At 37.4% G+C, this 20,587-nt stretch overlaps 1 protein-coding gene and 1 non-coding gene across 3 annotated transcripts in view; one reads left to right on the top strand and one right to left on the bottom strand.

Moving 5' to 3' along the window:
• Nucleotides 1-20,587, bottom strand: part of HDAC9 (histone deacetylase 9) — a 974,909-nt gene that overhangs the window by 872,987 nt on the left and 81,335 nt on the right. The gene's annotated exons all lie outside the window — the stretch shown is intronic.
• Nucleotides 9,163-9,288, top strand: LOC117795572. The gene has a single exon (XR_004619645.1). It is a non-coding gene; the product is annotated as a U6atac minor spliceosomal RNA (small nuclear RNA).

Raw genomic sequence — 20,587 nt, 5'->3', positions numbered from 1 at the left:
GTTAATTATTATATAAAACTTAAGTAAAACTTTTAGGTTCCCCTAAAACTCTTCCTTCGCTGTTTCTTACACTGCATGCCCATATAACACACCATACACACAAACACGTACACATTATAATAGGAAATTTTCTCCTTGGGGTATTTTATGCCCTCTGGGTATAAGGTTATCCTACATTCCTCAAAATATCCAATTATTTTATGCTGATTTATCTCTTAATCACTGGAGGACTATTTCCTCAATGTTTCCCTTCTAATCTGAGCAACTACGACTACATGACAATTTTAGTGCCAAAACCAGGGACAACAATGAAGACAACTATACTGGTAGTGGGAAATAAATTGCCTGAAATCATCAACTGATTTCACACAGAAAACCAAAGAGTCCAGGTTTATTTATTAATATTAAATTATACAAAATTAAGACTCATAGTCTTTTAACGCACAGTTTACCCTTAAAAATGCAAACCAGGAATAATACCTCACAGAAGATCTTTCTAGTCCAGTTTTCCTAAATAATAGTGTACTAAGAAAAACCCTTAAAAATACGGGTTAACATTGATCCACTAACCCAACTAGGAATGTAAAGACTGCTTAACAGCTAAGATTTATAAAGCACATATGATGTTACAGACACTGTTCTAACATGCTTTCCAGGTATTTAATTCACTTCATTCTCACAAGACTTTTGAAGTAGACAGCACTAATTAGTATGCCCATTGTGCAGATGATCAAATTGTGCAGAGCGATGGTGAAAGTGAGCTGGTGGAACTGAGTTTCAAGCCAGGTCCATAGGTCTCCACCGCTAGTCTCTCCCCGCCCAGTGCGTCACCCTGTGCACCGTGACTACCTCTGTGTTACTTCCTGTGCACCAACCTCTCAGTTCTCACTGTAACAGATACTTGATAGGCCCACTGAGCAAAAACATGATGACTCACCAGATACCAGTTCGACCACTTCTTCAGAAACAAAGAATCTTAAGGTGATGGTCTCAATGCCAAGAATGTACTGAAACATCTTAAATCTTAACATCTTAAAACAGAAAATCCGAAATCTACTCTGCCATTCACTATCTTTTCATCTAAATGGCCTCAAACGGACTAAGAGGAAGTAAAAGCTGAGTGAGTGTCATAGTGGGGGAGAATCCGTGAGTGTCCAGAACATTACCATTTTCAATTACTTTTAATTTACCTCTGCATGAAGTCAAAGTGTCTACACACAGGTGCAACATGTTTCACAAGGCCAGGAATCCCAAAGGAAAAAAAAAAAAAATCCCTTAATAGGAAGTATACTGTTAAATGTTCTTTAGGCTGTCATAGGTAACTCTCTTAAACTGTTAATGTAGAAGGCAAAGAAACAAGATGATCACTTAAAAAATATCTGGAAAAAAAAACCAAAGTCATGAAACCTAGTAGGCACTTAACCTACATAAAACTAAAAATCAACTAAAAATTCCACAACAGTTCTATGACCTGAAATTTTACTTAATTCAGACTCAGAAGGAGACAAAAGCAAAACAAAATAAGATCATTTGACTCTGCCTATAGATACCTGGGAATACATTTATTAAAATATAATGGTGGGTGCTGGCAGAGCTTAAGCAAAGACAGCAAATCGACAAGTAAAATCATCCCCCAGCTTTCTCTTAAAAAGTCAGAACACCCTGGTGATGACAGAGTAGAAGAGTTCTTTATTTCCCGTTATTGAGAATATTCTGAGCACACGTTTAAGGCACTCTCATCATCACTGCTTAATTCCCATTTATTTTCCTCAAATGCAAATGGTCAGTTGCCTAGCTGGCTTCACTACCCTAGCTTTTTCAACTCTAGGACAATAATGGGAACATGACTCATCATACAGGGGGAAAAATGTAAACGACACTGGTGTCAGAATGCTGATGGGAAACAGGAGTGGTAGGCAAGAAAAAAAAGAAGAAAAGATGAAGACACTGACCAGAAGGCGACCTACTTGAAAGGAGGGGCTTCCTATGGGTGGTGGAAGGCTGTTCTCATTGGCCAGAGTCCTTGGAAAGCACCCTGCTGGTTGGCCCTGGGCCTCCCAGTGGGGTCCTTCAGAGGTACTACCCTGACAAGCCCTTCCTGAGAGTGGTCCTGCATGGGGGTAGGATGGGGACCTGCGCTCCATACTTCTCCATCTATGATTGGGTGGCGAAGTTCAGTACAGAGCTGTGGGAGGCACCGGAAGCCAGCTTCAGCTTTGAGTCCAACATGCGGTCCAAAGTCTAACATTATTTGTAAGAAGGCAGTAATTTAGTTCCCTTTCTCTTTCCTACATTTATTTCTTGATGGCTCCAAATGCGAAGAGAATGGTGTAGTACATAACACACACTCTGAAATCCCAACCAAATGTAAAACAATTTTTTTTTTGGCTGGTTTTCCAAATTCATGGGAAGAATGGGGAATTATTTTAAAATCATTAAGGAAAACTACCTAAAGATACAAAATCTGAGAAGGGAGTAGGAGTGGATCTTAAGCATTCCCTGGGGTGGAGAGATGGCTTCCATAGACCAGCTCTGCTGTGAACTGGTCATAAGTTCCAGCCCAAGCTTCCTGTGCCAACTAAGTAACTGGGCCCAGTTCCCCTGAGTGTAAAATGAAGAGGGCTGGACAAGGCCATCTTCAGGGCAGCTACAGGCACCAACATTCTATGATCTTACAACTAAAATTAACTAGCTTTGGCAGTTCTTTTAACGTGAAAAATGAAAACCCACATCAGTCCCACATCATAAGACTGAAGTCAACCCAGAGCCAGAGAAATCTCTCTTTCAGAGCGAAGGATATGTTGTTGATCGGCAGTAACTTTAGAAACTGGTGAAGAGAGAAAAAAAAAAAATACTGAGAAATTAAAACAGGACATTGACCTCTGTGAAAAGATCAGATACAAGAAGAATAAGTGCTGGACTAAGGGAAAAGTAGTCTTTCCTTGTATTATTTTTAGAGTAGGTATGTCCTTAGATATATTATTTAAAATATTGAATCCTCAACCGCCCAATGGTATTAGTCCACTTCCAAAACCCAATAAAATCCCAAATTAGCTTGCAGATGAATGATGGCTTTAAGAGTTTATCCAGAATCCAGTGTGATCCTATAGATGGGATGGGCCAAACTCCTCAGAAAATGCCAAGAAACATTTGAGCCAGGCCAAAAAGCGCTGAAACATTCCACTGACATAGAACCCACAAGTCAACATGAAGCTTTCACTGGAAGATATAGCCTTTGCATGCAGTTTTCCAGGGATCCAGCCAAAACTCAGAGATTACTGAAAAAAGCTCTCAAAACCAAAATGATTCCAAATAGAGGTTTGTATGACAGGGGAATTCTGAATGGAAATTTATCATTCACAACCAACAGGTTCAGTAGCCGATCCCATTACATCAGAGGATTTTAATTCTTCCTGGAAATTCTTTACAAATTACAGGTAACCACAGTCTGAGCAGAACTTCTGTGTATTTTTAAACAAGCCAATTGTTTCAATGAGATAAGTACATTATTTCCACCAGACAGATAATTGTTTTCTTGTTCAATTGTATTACATTTGTGTATCCAGGTATAAAATGTTACAAATGGAAAATTACTGAGAAGCAAAGTAGTCATTAGAGTGACTTATAAATGGAGCAGAGATGTCACGAAGTTTTTCTAATGCTTTTCTATGTTCCCAAATATGTATATTTTATTTTTTAATCCTTTCTATATCTGATTGCAGAGCAACCAGTAAAAGCAGATCCTCATGTCCATGCACAACACAAACAGAACTAAGATGTCAGCTGACCAACGAGAGTGACTAAGTGGCTGGAATATCAATATACACAGAAGTTAAATAAACTCAAGGATAAATTACTCACCTTCATAAGAAACCCAGAAATTTGGGATCTCTGGGAAGTAAAAATAAATTATTTTCAAGTATCACTACTGGAAATAGACAATATTTCTAGATATTACTTTGTAGGTAGAAGAACTGTATCAGAAAAGTACATATCTGATTACTGTTGTGACACTATTTCCTGAGAGAATTCTTACCTATTAATTGTCCTCCATTCAGAAAAGCCTCAAAGCAAACAAAAGAGACATTAAATACACAAAAAATCAGCACTTTGTTAGTTGAAGGCAGATTATTTCCAGATGGAATTTGCACATAGATGGTCACTGAGAAAGAATGACCACAGAGAGTATGCCCTGACATACCAGAAAGTACGAAGGCAGACAATTAGAATTATAAACAATATCTAACACACAACCCATATCCTGGGGGCACAAGTTCCATTTAATAAAGAAAACTTTTTTTTATGTTAGTATTTTAATGCCTTTGGATTAAGCTTATGGCACCTATTCCCCATCTGTTCAATAGTTTCTGTATCACATATATAATAACATACACGCTGTACATTTTTTAAATAGAAAGATCATATTTTTCCAAACTTCTCAGAAATTCATCATAATTCAAACTATGCAGTCAAAAGTTGTTAAAGGGTATACTCTACAATTTAAACATCACACATTGATCAAATATCCAAAACTGATTATAAATGGGTATTGTGAGATTATAGGATGTTATACTACAGATCTAGAAACATACGAGGAGGTGCAATATAATGTTGAATACGGTATGGTAAACACATAGGATCATTTCAACCAGTGATTCTTCTCTTTTAATTACGTAAGTTGATTCTATGAGAAGATTTTAAGAGTTAGAAGACTTTGTAATAGAATAGAAATTCCATAAGAACTGAAATTTCTTTACATTATTGGAGTTAAAGGAAAAATACTGCTTGTGTGTTTTTGTTTTCTGGGTGTTTTTTTTTAAAGCTGTATTAATTTAAAAATATAAAATAGGGTTGGGCCCCTGTAAATAATTTTTTTAACCACACTTTTAATATTTAGGAGGAAATTTTTTGGTCCAAAGATGCTTTTAGACAAGGTTATATAAAAGCTTTGATTTATTTAATATACTACAATACTCTGATTAATATTAAATTAATAACAATTTCCAAAAAAGTGGTGAGGAAGATTTGCTATCAAATTTGTCTTCTGAATTTACCCAAGGCCACTTTTACAATTTAGAACAACTTTTTGACATATACATCCTTTTCCCCAGTGTTTTTTAAGCTGTAACAATGTCCTAAAAGTCCTTAAGCCAACCTTCACCTTTTTGGAAAAGGAAATCAAAGTCCTAGGAATTAGAATGTGAAACTATATGTCTACTTAAGTGCCGAGTCAAGATTAGAGCAAAGGCATCTTAATTCCTGTTTCATTCTTCATTTAAAGCGAAAATTAAAGGTGAAAGTAATGGCCTAGCGATCTCACAAACCTGAAGCACAACATTTAAAACTAGGGAAACAGAAGCAGGGAAACCATCGCCTTCATGGAGCTTACGTTCTCATGCAGGAGAAAGACAAACCAACGTCAAGAGTGAACTGTGTCACCAGCTAGGTTTTTAGGTACAGAATCATCTCTCTTCTCTAGGTCCCTAATTCCCGCCTTACCCTCTGCTCCTCTCTCTCACTCCCCTGTGGGCTTTGTTCTGCCAGGTGACTTCTGTTCACCTGCTTGCACAGGATTCCAAGATGCCACACCCAGACCAACCCACAAGAGCTACCTACCTTACTACAGCTGCTTAAAATAATTTCACTTGACTCTCCAGTACCACGTCAGAGTCAACAAAAACAAAACCAAACATACTCTCTCTCAGAACTGACTGCCTATTTCAACTTCCCCTATTGCTACTATTATGATCCTCCAGAATTCTCAGTCCCAAATTTTAAGTCCTCTTTATTTTTTTTTAAAGATTTTATTTATTTATTTGACAGAGAGAGAGACAGGCAGCGAGAGACGGAACACAAGCAGGGGGAGTGGGAGAGGAAGAAGCAGGCTCCCAGAGGAGGAGCCCGATGAGGGGCTCGATCCCAGGACCCTGGGATCACGCCCTGAGCCCAAGGCAGACGCTTAACGACAGAGCCACCCAGGCGCCCCTTTAAGTCCTCTTTAATTCCTCCCTCACCTGTAGTATCCACATCTAGTCAGTCTGCCTAGCCTACGTGTATTAGTCAGAGTGCTCCAAGAAACAGAGACTTATTACAAGGAACTGGCTCAATATGAAGGCTGGTAAGTCTAAGGTCTGCAGAGGTGGTGTCTCAGTTTGAAACTAAAGGTCAGCAGGCTTCTGAAGAACCAGGAAGAACCAATTCTCCAGTTCAAAGGTTGCCAGGCAGAATTCTCTCTTATTTGGGGGAGGTCAGCCTTTTGTTCTATTCAGGCCTTCAACTAATTGGATGAGGTCCATGCATATTGTGGAGGCTCAATCTGCTTTACTCAGTCTACAAATGTAAATGTTAATCTCAATAACAGCCTTACAGGAACGCTCGGAATAACGTTTGACCAAATATCCTGGTACTCAGTGACCTAGTCAAATTGATACAAAAAATTAGCCATCATATCATGGTTTTACTTTCCAAAAGTCACACTTTTATTTTTCTCAATTCTCAGCCTCACTCCCATCATCTCAGTTCAGATCCTTATGATCTCTTACTGGTTTTCAGCACAAGGATGTAAACCAGACCCCCCCCCCCCATCCTTTAGTTCACGCATCACGGGATATGCTGTGGATACCTTTATTTTCTGAAATGTTTTTAACATATCATTCCTTTCTATTCTTTAATTCACAAGACATCTTACTCTAAATAGACCCAATTATTTTTCTTACAATATATTGCTCTATATAATCCAGCCCTTCTATCACTTTCCTAAATTAGAACCTATATTATAACTGGCCAATAATTTAAATATCTTCTCCACTCATCCACACCCATTCCCTCTGCAATGCACCCCCCTTCTCTGGAAAGCACTGTTCACTCCTTTACCTATCTCAATTCCATCCGCCTGCTAAGGTTTGTTTCCAGCTTCAACCCCTTTCTGAAGTTTTCCTAATTCCCTAAACCATATAAATCTTTTAGTTTTCTAATCCTTATGTGCATTTAAGATAAACAAAAGCACTGCTACTCTAAACTACTCTGTCTTGTTCACGAATTTCTATCTTTCTTTCTTTTTAGAGAGAAAGAGAAAGAGGAAGGGAGAGAACATAAGTGTGGAGGGAGGGGCAGAGAGAGAATCTTAAGCAGGCTCCATGCCCAGCAGAGTCCCACACCGTGCTCAATCTCACAACACTGAGATCATGACCTGAACCAAAATCAAGAGTCAGATGCTTAACTGACTGAGCCACCAAGGTGCCCCTCATGAATTTATTTCTATTGCCCATCCTTCTTTCCCTAGTCCCCAATCTCACCCTATTACTTCTAAGTACACACCTTCTATTTATTTTGGGTTGAAAATCTTGGAGTCTGTGCTGTGCCAAGCACTGTGTAAGGCAGTAGACATACAAAGAGGTGCTACTCTCAGAAGCCTTACAGTCTAATATGAGAGAGATAATTATTGTAATAATTAAGGAGCAATGTACTGCATGCTATAACAAAGGTAGACACAAAGATCTAAGGGAATTAAGAGAATATAACAGAGGGAGAAAGTAAATTGCCCTAGTAGAATGATGTGGTAGGGGATAAATTTAATGCGAAGAGAGGAAAAGGCATTTCAAGTACTGAAAATTACCAGTGCAAAAGAATAGAAACAATGAAGAATACACACACACACACACCTATATATACGTATATAGATATAAACACATATACATATATGAATACATACATACCTATAAATACATACACACACATATATTCATATGTATTCATATAAGGTATGATGAGATATTTACCATGATGGCAAACATAATGAGTATTAAGGATCAGAACCCAGGCATAGAATTGCTGAAAAACAAGCAATTAAATTCAGCAAAAGAATCATTAAATAATAGGAACAGAGTCCCAGAAACAAAAACATCTGTAATACTGAGAAAGTCCAGATCTTGAGTGGAGCTGAGGAGAAGCAGGCATGGCTGAAGCATGGAGCCACACCTCTTCTAACCAAGCAAATTAGAAGGCCCTAGAATATAAGTCAAATTTTATTTGTTTTTTATCCATGATCATAAAGAACAAAGATTTTTCATAACTCATTTGGCGACAACTCTAAGCTCATCTGGCAACAAAAATTGGCCTCAACAAATAGGAAGCTATTTATTATCTTTATCTCATTTAGCATTAATATCTATGAATTTCACTGCAGAAATAAATATTAAATGATTTTATTTGGAGGAACTGTCCCAAACTCCATTAAAAGTGACATGACATGAGGGGTGCCTGGGTGGCTCAGTCGGTTAAGCATCTGCCTTGGGCTCAGATCATGGTCTCAGGGTCCTGGGGTTGGCCGCACATCGGTGGACAGTCTGCTATTCCTTCTCCCTCTACCCTCCCTGCCCTCTGCTTATGTGCATGCTCCCCCTCTCCCTCTCTCATAAATAAATCTTAAAAAAAAAAAAAAGTGACATGACATGTAACACAGGAGTTATGTTCCATACTACCCTTTAAAAATCTGATAAATTCTCAATTCTAAAACACACCTGTCCCCTGGGGTTTTGGATAAGATTCTATGGACCTTAGATTTTGAGATTCCACAGAATGAGTCAGATAAAGAAAGAGGTCTCTTGCCCAAGAAAGGTTTTAGAGTCCATGGAAGAGCCATTTAGAACTGTTTTGTTAAATGGAGGATAAGTTCTCAGTGCCAAACACATTCTATTAATGACCACGTTTGTGATCCATGACAAAGTTTCTTTTATTAATATAATATTAGTTAAAAACCAAAAATAAACTGCCAATCATGGACTCTCACATCAACCTTTTTACTCCCCTTATAATGCCAAGAATACCAGGAAAAAATTGTAAAACAACATTCTCTTTGCCTCCTATAACCTTAATAGATAGTTTCCTGGAATTGTCTATTCAAACAGAAAATTAATTTCCATGCACAGCTGGAAATACCACATTGGCAAGTGAGGAAAACATCAAACACCAGTAGATTAAATAAAAAGTGTAGGAACTATAAAGACTCAACAAAACAGAATTTGCTCAGTAAGATGGTCCTATGAAAACAGCTTTTCACCGTTTATTTAATGTATGAACACATCTCTTAAAGTGAAGTAGCAATAATCAAGGAAGTTTCCAGAGAAACAATGAGAGGATTCTATCACTCAAGCAGTTTTTCTGCTGTTGTATGAAAGGAGAAAAGGTTAGCACTTCCCTTGCCAAGGATAGAAGAGGTCCTTGGTCTGCATGCCACATGTACGGGTGAGACAATTGCACCAATTTTATGGCTTCTCACCATGGCTGTTGTTTTTGTTTTTGTTTTTTTCCCCACTTTGGGATGATGAAGAAGTTCTAGGGATATAATGGTAATGGTTGTGCAATAATGTCAATGTACTTAATGCCACTGAAATGTATACTCCAAAAGTGTTAAAACGGCCAATTTAATGTTAAATATATTTTACTGCGATAGAATATAATTTCAATAATATACAAAAAGCTCTTGAAATCAATAAAAAATAGAATAGCCTAAAAGAAACATATGCAAAGGGCACAAACAAATTCAAAACGGGAAGAAAATCCAATAAATACATGGAAAATGTTTAAAACCACTAAGAAGAATGCAAGTAAAAATGACGACACATGATCATGTTTCATCTTTCAAATTAGTGAAGATTAGAAAGACTGAGAATTTAAAAAGAAAAAAGGCAGCTTTTCCAGACCCACCACCAAGATCAGACTCTGTTTACACGTCGCCCTCCACCGGCTTCACCCTAATGGGTACTCCTCTCTGTACTGAGGGCCATCAGGAAAGAGCAGGCTTGATGTGCCATCTGGGGATGGCTCCCCAATGCTGGACCTGCATTGGGCAATCACTTGTACAGCCAATATTCAGCTAATAACCAAACTAAACAAAATAATACCCATTGTACAAACAGGTCAAAAACAAAAGGAGGAGAGGCAAAAAACCAGAACATCACCTGCAGGAGATGCTACAAGCAAGAAGCAGTAACGATGTGAGAACGACAAAACCACACATGGCATCCAGTCAGCCCGCCCCATGGGCCCTGCTGCCTCGATTCTCAAGCTGTCAGAAGAAAAACTAAAAACCTCCAGCATGGACACTTTGTAAAGAGCAACAGAGAGAAACTTCAGTAAATATCAATGTGTTACGAAAGCAAGAGAGAGAAAAACATTGCACGTGGGCTTTATAATTGCAGGAATTCAGGACACGTGAAAGGTTGAGTTCAGGAACATTTCTAGACCAAGCATAACAGCGTTCCAAAGTGGTGCACTGTGTCACAAAACATGGAGTTCCATCTCTGTTATCTTTGACCAACGACCCCAAAAGAACATGTCCTTCAGTAAACCTGCTGGGATATCCCACAAGCAAAGTGAGGGATCAATTTAATTAGCTACATAGAGGAGGAAGTAATTAGATGGCAAAATACATGGCACAAAGCGGGAGCTCAGTAAATAGTTGAGCTGAACTGAAACACTTGGTAGAAACTAATAAACAGGACCTGTATCTACTGACGAAATTTATTAGATTATTATTCCAACTTTCCACTGGAATTAACCTATGGAGAATACAGGCTTTATCTATAGAGCAAGCTGTAAAGGTTCTATTCTTTTCCACTTGGCATCTCCAGTAGCAACCAACCCCCAGTATGGTGCTCATAGGCTCCGTGAAGATTCATTTCCCCAGAATCAGCATCTCCGACTCACTTTCTAGGGACAAAAACGCAGAAATTTTTAAGTACGGGGCTAAAACATAAATGATGCAAAGGTGATCAAAGACTCTAAAAGAAGACAGACCTGATGATACATAAGCCACCTCAGGGAGACCCACTCAAATAAACTGGAAGCCAGACTCTTTTAATATCCTGAGAAACGAGAGGACTCAATCAGTGACTTCCATTCTTCCTCAGCTGCTGCTCACACTGAAAATGCATTTCATATTAAATGAAGTATATTTATACATATATAGAAACATACTTATCCATACAAAATGCAAACATTATTTTCACAAATTAATACTTAATCTTATGACGCATGCCCACCCTGGTATCTTGTAATGCGGTCTCTTCTATTCCACTGGTTAACTGCAGCCTATAAAATTGATTTTATTGCCCAATAAGAGTTCATGACATGCAGAAAACACAGGACTAGATGATTTCTTTCCAGCTCATTAAAAGGAAAATCATGATTTTACTTAGAAGCAATCTAAAAATATCCACCATTCCTAAACACTAGTTCCTCAATGATCTTTCGAAAGCTAATGCGTGAATGGAATGACACAACCCCTGTAACATTTTTGCCTTCCCTTCTTCCTCACAATAAATACTCATGACCCTTTCCACTCAAAAGGCTTTAAAAGTGATTTTCCCAGGGTGTACAACGGCCACACCTGATGGCAGAGGTAAACGCAAGGGATTTTGCAAAAAAAAAAGTTAGACATCTACCAAAGGAACTCTTAACCCATAATAAAGTACATTTGAATCTTTGTAAACCACGAAGCAGTCATTAGCAAAAGTTAAAATGGAACTCACGCAGTAGCAGCAAACCACATAAATCTTGATTTTAATTAAATGAAAGATATTTCATAGTAGTTGCATTCTCCCTTCAAAACTACAGAATTTGTTCCCTAAAATAAAATTATTCTAACTTTCTAGAATAGCATCTTTGTCACTTTTGTAGATTTTTCTTAATTGGATGCCTTCTGTTGCAAGACCCCCCACTTCATCCCACCTCATTTTCACCATCTTTAGTAATGCCCCAAACTTGTGGGTGTGCAGGAATCTCTGGTGAAAAATGAGCTGGCTTTGAGTCAAACAATACTTCCCAATCACAGCTGGGTTTTTTTCAGTACATAGCTACGGAAAGGTCTTGTTTACTTCTTCCCATTATAGCTGAGAAACCATATAAAATATTGTCTCCTCAAAGGCATTACAATCTAGACGTGGAATGCTAACAGCATCATTTGTGCTTGTCAATGATTTCAAATGCTTTATTCTGTAAACGTTCTCTTGGTTCCTAAGTCTACAGGGTAAAGAAGAAATAAATTCCACATGTATTTAATAGCATTTGGATATTTTATTCGTTACAGTATTTATAAAATAAAATGGAAAGCTTCGAAGTTTTAACTTTATAAAGCACTTCAATTCATAAATATGAAAGAAATATTAATGTCGAAAAATTAGGTCCATTGTAATCCTGTAATCAAAGCAATCTGTGTCTTTTCCAAACTTGGCAAGACACATTTTTATTTTTAATTTTTGAACTACTAATTCTAGAGGAAAAACAAACACCATTAACTTCCTCTTCAGTCACTCGCTGTCTGTGCCATGTGTTTTTATCGCTTCCTGCCACAAGGAAATACGTTTGTAACAAAGAATGATATTCAAAAGAGAGTTCTTAGGGTGATTCTAAAGTCATTCTTTCAGGAATTGAGAAACAGTGTAAACATATTTAAATAACAGTACAGAGTGATAAAACTATTCAGAAAACCTTCACATTTCTTTTATTATGTGATAATCCTCAAAACAAGTCTGCCAAGATTATTTGAGAATAAACTGAGTTGGTCAAATTAAACAACTTTCCTTCACTAACACAGCAATGAACGAACGGCAGAGCTAGAATCTAAATTCACTCTGTTTTATATCCAAACTTATGATGGAAATTATATCCCACCATTTTCCCTACAAACCTTTTAATCAAATTGTAGGTTTTTATTTTAGGTTTTATTTTAGCCTATTTGTGGAAACCATCACAGGTTTTTGTGTGTGAGCAGGGAGGAGAGCCTTCCCTGAGGCTACAGATGGTGAGAAGAACATGAAGATGGAGTTTACCTCCTCAGCTGTGTTCTACGCTTACTGAGTCCTCTGTTCTGGGTAGTACACTAAATACAGAGGATCCTAAACAGAGATGTAAATTATAGCTCTTACCCCAAGGAGTCTGTAAAAGATTTAGAAAGGGAACTGTTTTAGTCTGTTCAGGTTGCTATGACAAAAGACTGGGTGGTTTAAGCAATATATGTATATTTTTTTTCTTTTTTTTTCCTCACAGTTCTAGAAGCTGGGAAGTTCAACATCAAGGTGCTGGCAGATTCAGTGTCTAGTAAGAGTCCTCTTCCTCATTTGTAGATGATCACCTTCTTGCTGCATGCTCACATTTTCTTCTTCCTATAAGGGCACTAGTCCCATCATGAGTGTCCTACTCTCATGACCTAATCCAAACCTAATCATCTCCCAAGGGCCCCCATCTAAATACCAATACAGTGGGAGCTAGGGCTTCAACATACAAATTTTGGGGTGACATAAACATTCAGCCCATAACAGGAGCCCAACACATGACACAAATCATCACAATTAGTTTGATATATGTAATTCCACAAATATTATCACTTAATTACATTCAACAAATATTTATTGGTGGTGAAAGGGAAGTAAATTTTTGACAGTGAATGAAACCCGTGAGATAAATAATCTCCATGTTTCACAAATGAGAAAACTACTCAGAAATGATCATTTATCCAAAATCAAAAAGTGAGCCAAGTGAGGGAGACTGGGATTAAACATCAATCTACATAGCTTCAAAGCTCAGCCTGTTTCTACTAGAACAAGGGTAACAGCAGCCTTCCCCACTGCCTCTTCTAGGACGTGTATAGTATGGCTCTCCCTACCAAGAGAGAGAGTAGCTCCAAGAGCCAGGTACAAACACACACAGCATGTACAAACCCTCTGAAAAAGAGATGAGTAAAGCCTGAATGCTGACACAATAAAAGCAGGTCAGGGAACTAATTAAGGGCCCATACCCTAAAGTAGCTGTCCCACTGGCAAAGGAGAACATTCTACCTAGTAAAATGGTAGAGCCCCTGGTTTCACAGCAGACATAGTGTGACTATAACTCTCAAAAAGTATTTCATAAGCTGAGTAACAAGAGAAGCAAGAAACGTACATATTTAAAGTTTAAATCAATACAAAAAAAGGAGTTTAATGGTGAAGCAAACTAACCTAGGATGGAGACACAGACCTTATTTATCTTTCTTCAGCTCTGAGAAAGCCACTGTGACTCAGGGAACATGAAGGCTATAGCAAACTTTTAAGGGCATACATCTTTTCTGGCACTTTGCATAGTAGGTAGTTAATAAATACGCTGTGAATGAAGGGATGCAGGCAAGAAAGAATGAAGGAGAATTAAGATTAATTGGTCACATTCAGAATGTCTAATTATATATCTCATTTTACTTAGGGGATTGGAAATGATTTCCTCACCTTCCAATTAAAAGTCTACCCATATTTACTTTCAAGCCTAATGTGTACTATAGCCACATAAATTGTTTTGTTTTCTGAAACAAAACAACTGCATGCTAATATTTTACTTGCAATTTTTGAAATTTAGGGTTCATAAAAAGAGAATAAATAAATCTGTACCTATGCAGTGTGATGATACAGAAAATCTTAAACACTAGGTAATTTTGCTTATTTCTGGCGTAAATCAGGAAGGGTAAAGAAAAAAGAAAGGCAGTGATCTTTATTTCAATGCACTATTTAATAGCCGTTTCAATGATAATGTAGAGGTTTTGCAGAACAAAACCTTTACTCCATCTTACATTCTGGTCGTCATTTTTCTCTTATTTCATAACCTTATTGTTAATGTCTTTTATCTTATAACATTGGGGATGTTTTTACAAGCCAGTTTATGTCATTTTTTGGAGAGACAAGCCATGTGCGTGTCTATGTGTCTATACACACACACACATATGTATTCATATACATTTATATAAATGCCCATAATCATTTATACATACATGTAATTATATACAACTATATATAGATACATCTCTCTCCTGGGTGTGTTTTCTCTCTCGTTCCCTCCCTTTTCTATACATACATATATATAAATACAGAAATTTATATATATAAATTACATATATAAATTAGAAATTTATGTTAGAAATTCATATAATTTTTATATAATCATATATAGAGATTATACATAAGAAAATTTAAAATTATATATATAAATTATATATATAATTTAGAAATGAGATAATCTATGTATTAACTAAGCATTTATTTACAAGTTAATCTCCTTTATAATTCTATATGCGCTCACATAAAAATATCTCAGGCTCACACAAATATGAGAAAATCGCCTCTCTCAAGAATTCACTTTAATTAATGTGTCTTTTGGTCTTTTGGCACTTGGTTTGCACCTCAGTGATGTGCCCAGAGGGTGGCCAGGAGAACCCAGTATAACTAAGTGTCGTAATGTCAAGCAGTACTGGCTGACTTCCTAAACACTCAGTGGTAACAAGAGTCTCAGGGTGGTCACAACCATGCACCTGTACTCTGAGACTATCAGAGGACCAGCAGGTTTTACCATACCCCGCCAGGCCTTGTAAATCCATAAGGATTCTGCTAGGTAGGTTCAAGGGGGCCTGAGAACTTGTGATTTAATAAGCCCCAGGTGATTCTTATCACACAAGCCTGAAAAACACTATTATCACATCTGGGAAGGAGCACATTGGGGGAGAAGGCCAGAAATATGGTTTGCCCTATACCACGGACTCTAGAAATGTTTTTATGAGTACTGCCATTTTTTATAGACCATGGTGAGCCATGGAGATTTTTGATAAAGGAAATAATTAGATTTGTGCTTTAGCTGGAGTGCTTTACTAGGCAACACTGTACAATTAGGTTGAATGGAGGAGAGACTGAAAATAGAAAGACTAGTTGGAAGCCTATGACAACAGTTGTAGCCAGAAGTAATGAATGCTACAGGCTGGCAACAAAACGGAAAATAGAGTCAATCAAAATCCAAGACAACTTAATGTGGAGGGCAATAGAGTAAGAGCTTCAAAAATGGCACCATTATCTTAAGCACAGGTGGCTAAGGAGATACCTGTGATGTTCACAGAAAGAAGGAAGGTCAAAAGGATTTAGACTAGGTGCAATATGAGTAAATGAATTCATAAATGTGTGATTAAAAGGAAGACCATTTGCAAGGAGAGGAAATGGGGTTTTCACCCCAGTTCTACCTTCTCCTTGCTGGGAGGTGCTGGACGCATCTTTTAAGCTCTCTAAGCCTAGTAAACTTGCTTACAAATAACGCTAGTAAACCGTATTCTACAGGATCACAGTGAAGCTAAATGAGACTGAGTAACACTTGATCCTTGGTTTGTGTTTAACAGACAATTTCATTTTTTTTCCTGCTTTTATTTACACTGACTTTTACTTTCAAAGACTTAAAACCATTCCAGACACATAGTAGGCACTTGATATATACTTGTTGAATGAATGAATTACTACTGCTATGACCATTTTATTGAAGACTAAAAAACGATCATGGGATTTGGCCATTAGACAGTAATTGGTGCACTTAGAGACTATTTAAATGCCTAGGGGTTTTGAACATTCGGATGAAATAAAAGTCCAAGTATTTGTTCTGGTGAGGACATTTGAAATCAAGTGGTATTGTAGAACAAAAGTTTCTTCGAGTTTCATTTTTTTATTCTGCATGCTAAATAAAGTCTTCCGGTTAAAAAAGAAAAATCTGCTTTATTAACATTAACAGTTTTAAGAACACCTTATCCTTTATTTAGAATTTCTACAGTATATTATATCTCATTTGATCTTCAGCCCCTTGAGTTAAAGAATTCAGTTACTACTATCTTCATTTCTATTTTAAAGATGAGAAGACTGAGATTCCGGAAAGTTGAGTGACTTTTAGGGCATGAGTTCATGCATATTAGAAGTAGTAATTACACTGAGGTCTTTTTTTTTTTTTTAAAGATTTTATTTATTTATTTGACAGAGATAGAGACAGCCAACGAGAGACGGAACACAAGCAGGGGGAGTGGGAGAAGAAGAAGCAGGCTCATAGCAGAGGAGCCTGATGTGGGGCTCGATCCCGTAATGCCAGGATCACGCCCTGAGCCGAAGGCAGACGCTTAACCGCTGTGCCACCCAGGCGCCCCACACTGAGGTCTTCTGATCACAAGTTTGCTGAGCTTTCCACTACTCACACTCATCAAAGCCCATTCATGTTATTCCAGATGAGCTCTCTTCCATGCTTCCTCCCCCACTAAGTTTTCCCTCCTACAATTTGGAAGTGAAGTTTGGGGAAGAGTCTTGTGAGCCTGAGGAAGTTGTGAGAACACTGCTTCTTCCTCAAAACCCAGCCCTCACCAAAGAGCACCCATCCTTCTGCTAGGCCAGTGCCAGTCAAGAACACTAATACTGCAGTGTACGTGTTCCATGTTAGCTTCAACAGAAAAATCTGCTATTCTCTTGGAAAGTATCAGGACTGTCTCTTTGGAAAGCTTTCCTGTAAAGAGACACAGCTTTAAGTCTGATCTTAACAAATTGGTTAAACAGAAAAATTTGTCTTCATACTGGGTTACTGTTACTTTGTACCATTGCCCATGGTATTGACTGCTAGAATTCACATCCTTGCCCTATCCCTAAGGAGATGCACAACTTTGGACATCTATCTTATCTATGTCTCTGAGAGTGGTTTCTCATCTTAAAACAGGGATTCAAGAAAACAGCCCCTACTCCATAGGGTTTTCACTATCATTAAATGAGATACCATATATAAAGCTTTGGCACACTTAGAATTTGAAATATAATGAATACTAAATACATGGTCATTGTTATTCAGCAAGGTATGGTATCTTACTTAGTCTTACAGAGAAAGCAATTCAGGCCCAGAATGAACACGATACTTTGCACAAAGTAACAAAAACATCACTCTGTAACAGTAACCATGCCTTCCTTATGGAAGGAAAAAAATGCCCAAGATAATCAATAGATTTTTCATTGACTGAAACTGCCACATTCATTCCACCGACTTTGAATTATTCATTTGTAAACTAATGTACATTTTCAGTTCATAAATTGGAATGATGGGGGAGTAGCTAGACCCACCGTCGAGATTCAAAAATCTTAAACATAAAAAAAGTGAGCTTAGAAACACAGAAGAGGGCTTTTTTAAGCACATAAATATGTATTCTCATGTATGCTTGTAACAATTAATATCTAAATGAAATTAATTTGCATCCTTTTAAAACAGGAGAAATTAGAGTTCAGTTTTCATAACTAATAAGACAGTATTTCCTTTTTTTAGGAAGTATATGTCATCTCCTAAAAGGTAAGAATTTTATATTTATTTACTTTCTCTTGCTCTTTTGTACTTCCCTGATGTTTCTTTCCATAGTGGTTCTCAACATTGGATGCATATTATAATCACTTAGGAGGTTTAAATGAATACCAGGGCTAACAAGAAGTCCAATTAAATCAAAATTGTTGAGGTTGAGGGTCTCAGTTCATATTTTGTTCTTGTTTTTTTGTGTGTGTGTGGTTTTTTTTAAGCTTAACAGATGACTTTAAGGCATACCCCAAACCAAGAATCATTGGTTTGCCCAATGTCTTTCAAACGGAATGATGGACTTTTTTGCCTTGTTGATTGCTATCTATAAATAAGTTGTTTTACTTCAAACCATAAAACTGCTTATTCTGAAAGGCAATCTAGACCTTTAATGCAAGTTAGATTTCCCTTGATTCTAATCAAACACTTTTATGATACTCCCATTCCATTAATTTTCCTAATAAAGTTAGGTGGGATGAGTTATATAAGGAGACCACATTATACACAGCACTCAATTACAGCACTAGAAAAAAATAGGACAGGCAGGTTACGGACTAGGGCTCTGTAGTATTTTTTTTTTTAAGAGTTTAGGTATGGTGCTAATTTTGTAATAGTTGAAGTTATATATCAATGAGAAAAAATGTGATTCTAAGAAAACCAGCACAAGAAATACAGCTTTATAACTTTAAAATATTTGACACAACCATACAACTATTCTGAAATCCTTTGCATTCAATACCGGAAACCCCTCTAACGAATAGTGCTGGATCCAGATTGTGGACCAGCCGGGGTCAAAAAGAACCAGACAAGCATAGGAAGCTTGATCTGGCTATACTGGCAGGTAACAAAAAAGAATATCATTTATATATTTCAACAGCAGTAATTTTATTTTTTCCTGAGTTGTGTCATAGTGCTGTCTTATGCATGCTCTATGACAATATGGAAGGAAAGAAATTCCAGGCACTCCGAGAGAAGCAGGAGAAGAAAGACATCCAACAGCCAAGACACATCACCATTTATGTGTTATTTCTCCTCACCTCAATAACTTAGCTTACCAATGGTTTAGAATAACAAAAATACTGAACTACTCTACAAATCCTCTTCCACTGGCATAACCTCTCTACAGAGCAGCCCTCTTCCACTGGGGAAAACATGGAGTAAGGTGGAAAAATGGACTCCAACAAAGACCCCAAGGATCTGAAACTAAATCATAGGCTCACTAATACAGGAAGAGAAGAAAGTGTTTAGATTTGTCTCTTTTGAGTCAGTAAAGTTATTAATAATGACACAGGTTGAAAACTTCAGGATGGAAAGATGGGTTCATTTGCTTCCTTAAATATTCAAGGAAGTTTTTTGTTTGTTTTTAATGAATTCTGTGTTAAGTGACTCGCAGCCTTAAAGAAGGATAAGATTCTGTCCCAGAAAGTTTCAGTATGGCTTAGTCCTTGGCCCTTTCCCCTTCTTCTCCTTTTTTATCTTTTAATTGATAAAGTCATGCTTGCTAATTTAAAGCTACCCATGTTTCCAGCTGTGACCTTTCTTTAGATGATTCTTAAATTCCTATCTTTGGGACCAATTTCTCTTCATCAGCTCTACATATCAATCTAGGCTACTGACAACTAGTAGAACTGTGGTTAAGAGTACACACTGTAGGGATGCACTCAGTAGATTAAGCATCTGCCTTTGGCTTGGGTCATGATTCCAGGATACCCAGGATCAACCCCCACTTTGGGCTCCCTGCTCAGCGGGGAGTCTGCTTCTCCCTCTGTCCTTCTGCCCTTCCCCCCACTCATGTGGGTTCTCTCGCTCTTTCTCTCTCTCTCAAATAAATACATAAAATCTTGAGAGAGAGAGAGAGAATACACACTCCAGAATTAGGATACCTAGCCTGATGTGTTCCACTCAATTTACTATGAGATCTTGATAGAGTAGGATACTTAACCTCTCAAGGTCTCAACATCCCCATCTATAAAATAGTGATAAGAAGAGCACCCACACCTCAAGAGTTATGAAAAGAGTTCCATGAACAAAAGAAAATATAGTAATGAAACCCCTAGCTTGTAGGAAAAAATTCAGCAAAAGTTAATTATCTTTTCTACCAATATTTCATTCTTGAACTTCATAATTACTTTTGTTGCCTCCTACTGTGCTCTTCTGTCTTCCAGTCAGTCACCACATCCTAGCTATTCTTTTGAAACACTTAGAACTAAAACTTTCCCCTCCACTTCGGTTTTTCTTCCTGAAACCTGCTCCTAATATTTATAGGATTTAGATTAAAATTGCAGACAGAGGTCCATCTACTATGTTTCTGAACGCCTAAAAAGTATTTATCAACCTATCAACTGCTAAATAAAACTTGTTCTACCCTACTACCTTTGAAATGGCTTAAAAGACCAGGTTTAAATTTAGATTTTTCAGATGCTTCTGGATTCCAGGCCAGAAAGTCTGAGCA

This window comes from Ailuropoda melanoleuca, chromosome 1 (assembly GCF_002007445.2).
Source record: "Ailuropoda melanoleuca isolate Jingjing chromosome 1, ASM200744v2, whole genome shotgun sequence".
In the NCBI taxonomy this organism is placed as follows: Eukaryota; Metazoa; Chordata; class Mammalia; order Carnivora; family Ursidae; genus Ailuropoda; species Ailuropoda melanoleuca.
This window is presented reverse-complemented; position numbering and strand designations above follow the sequence as displayed.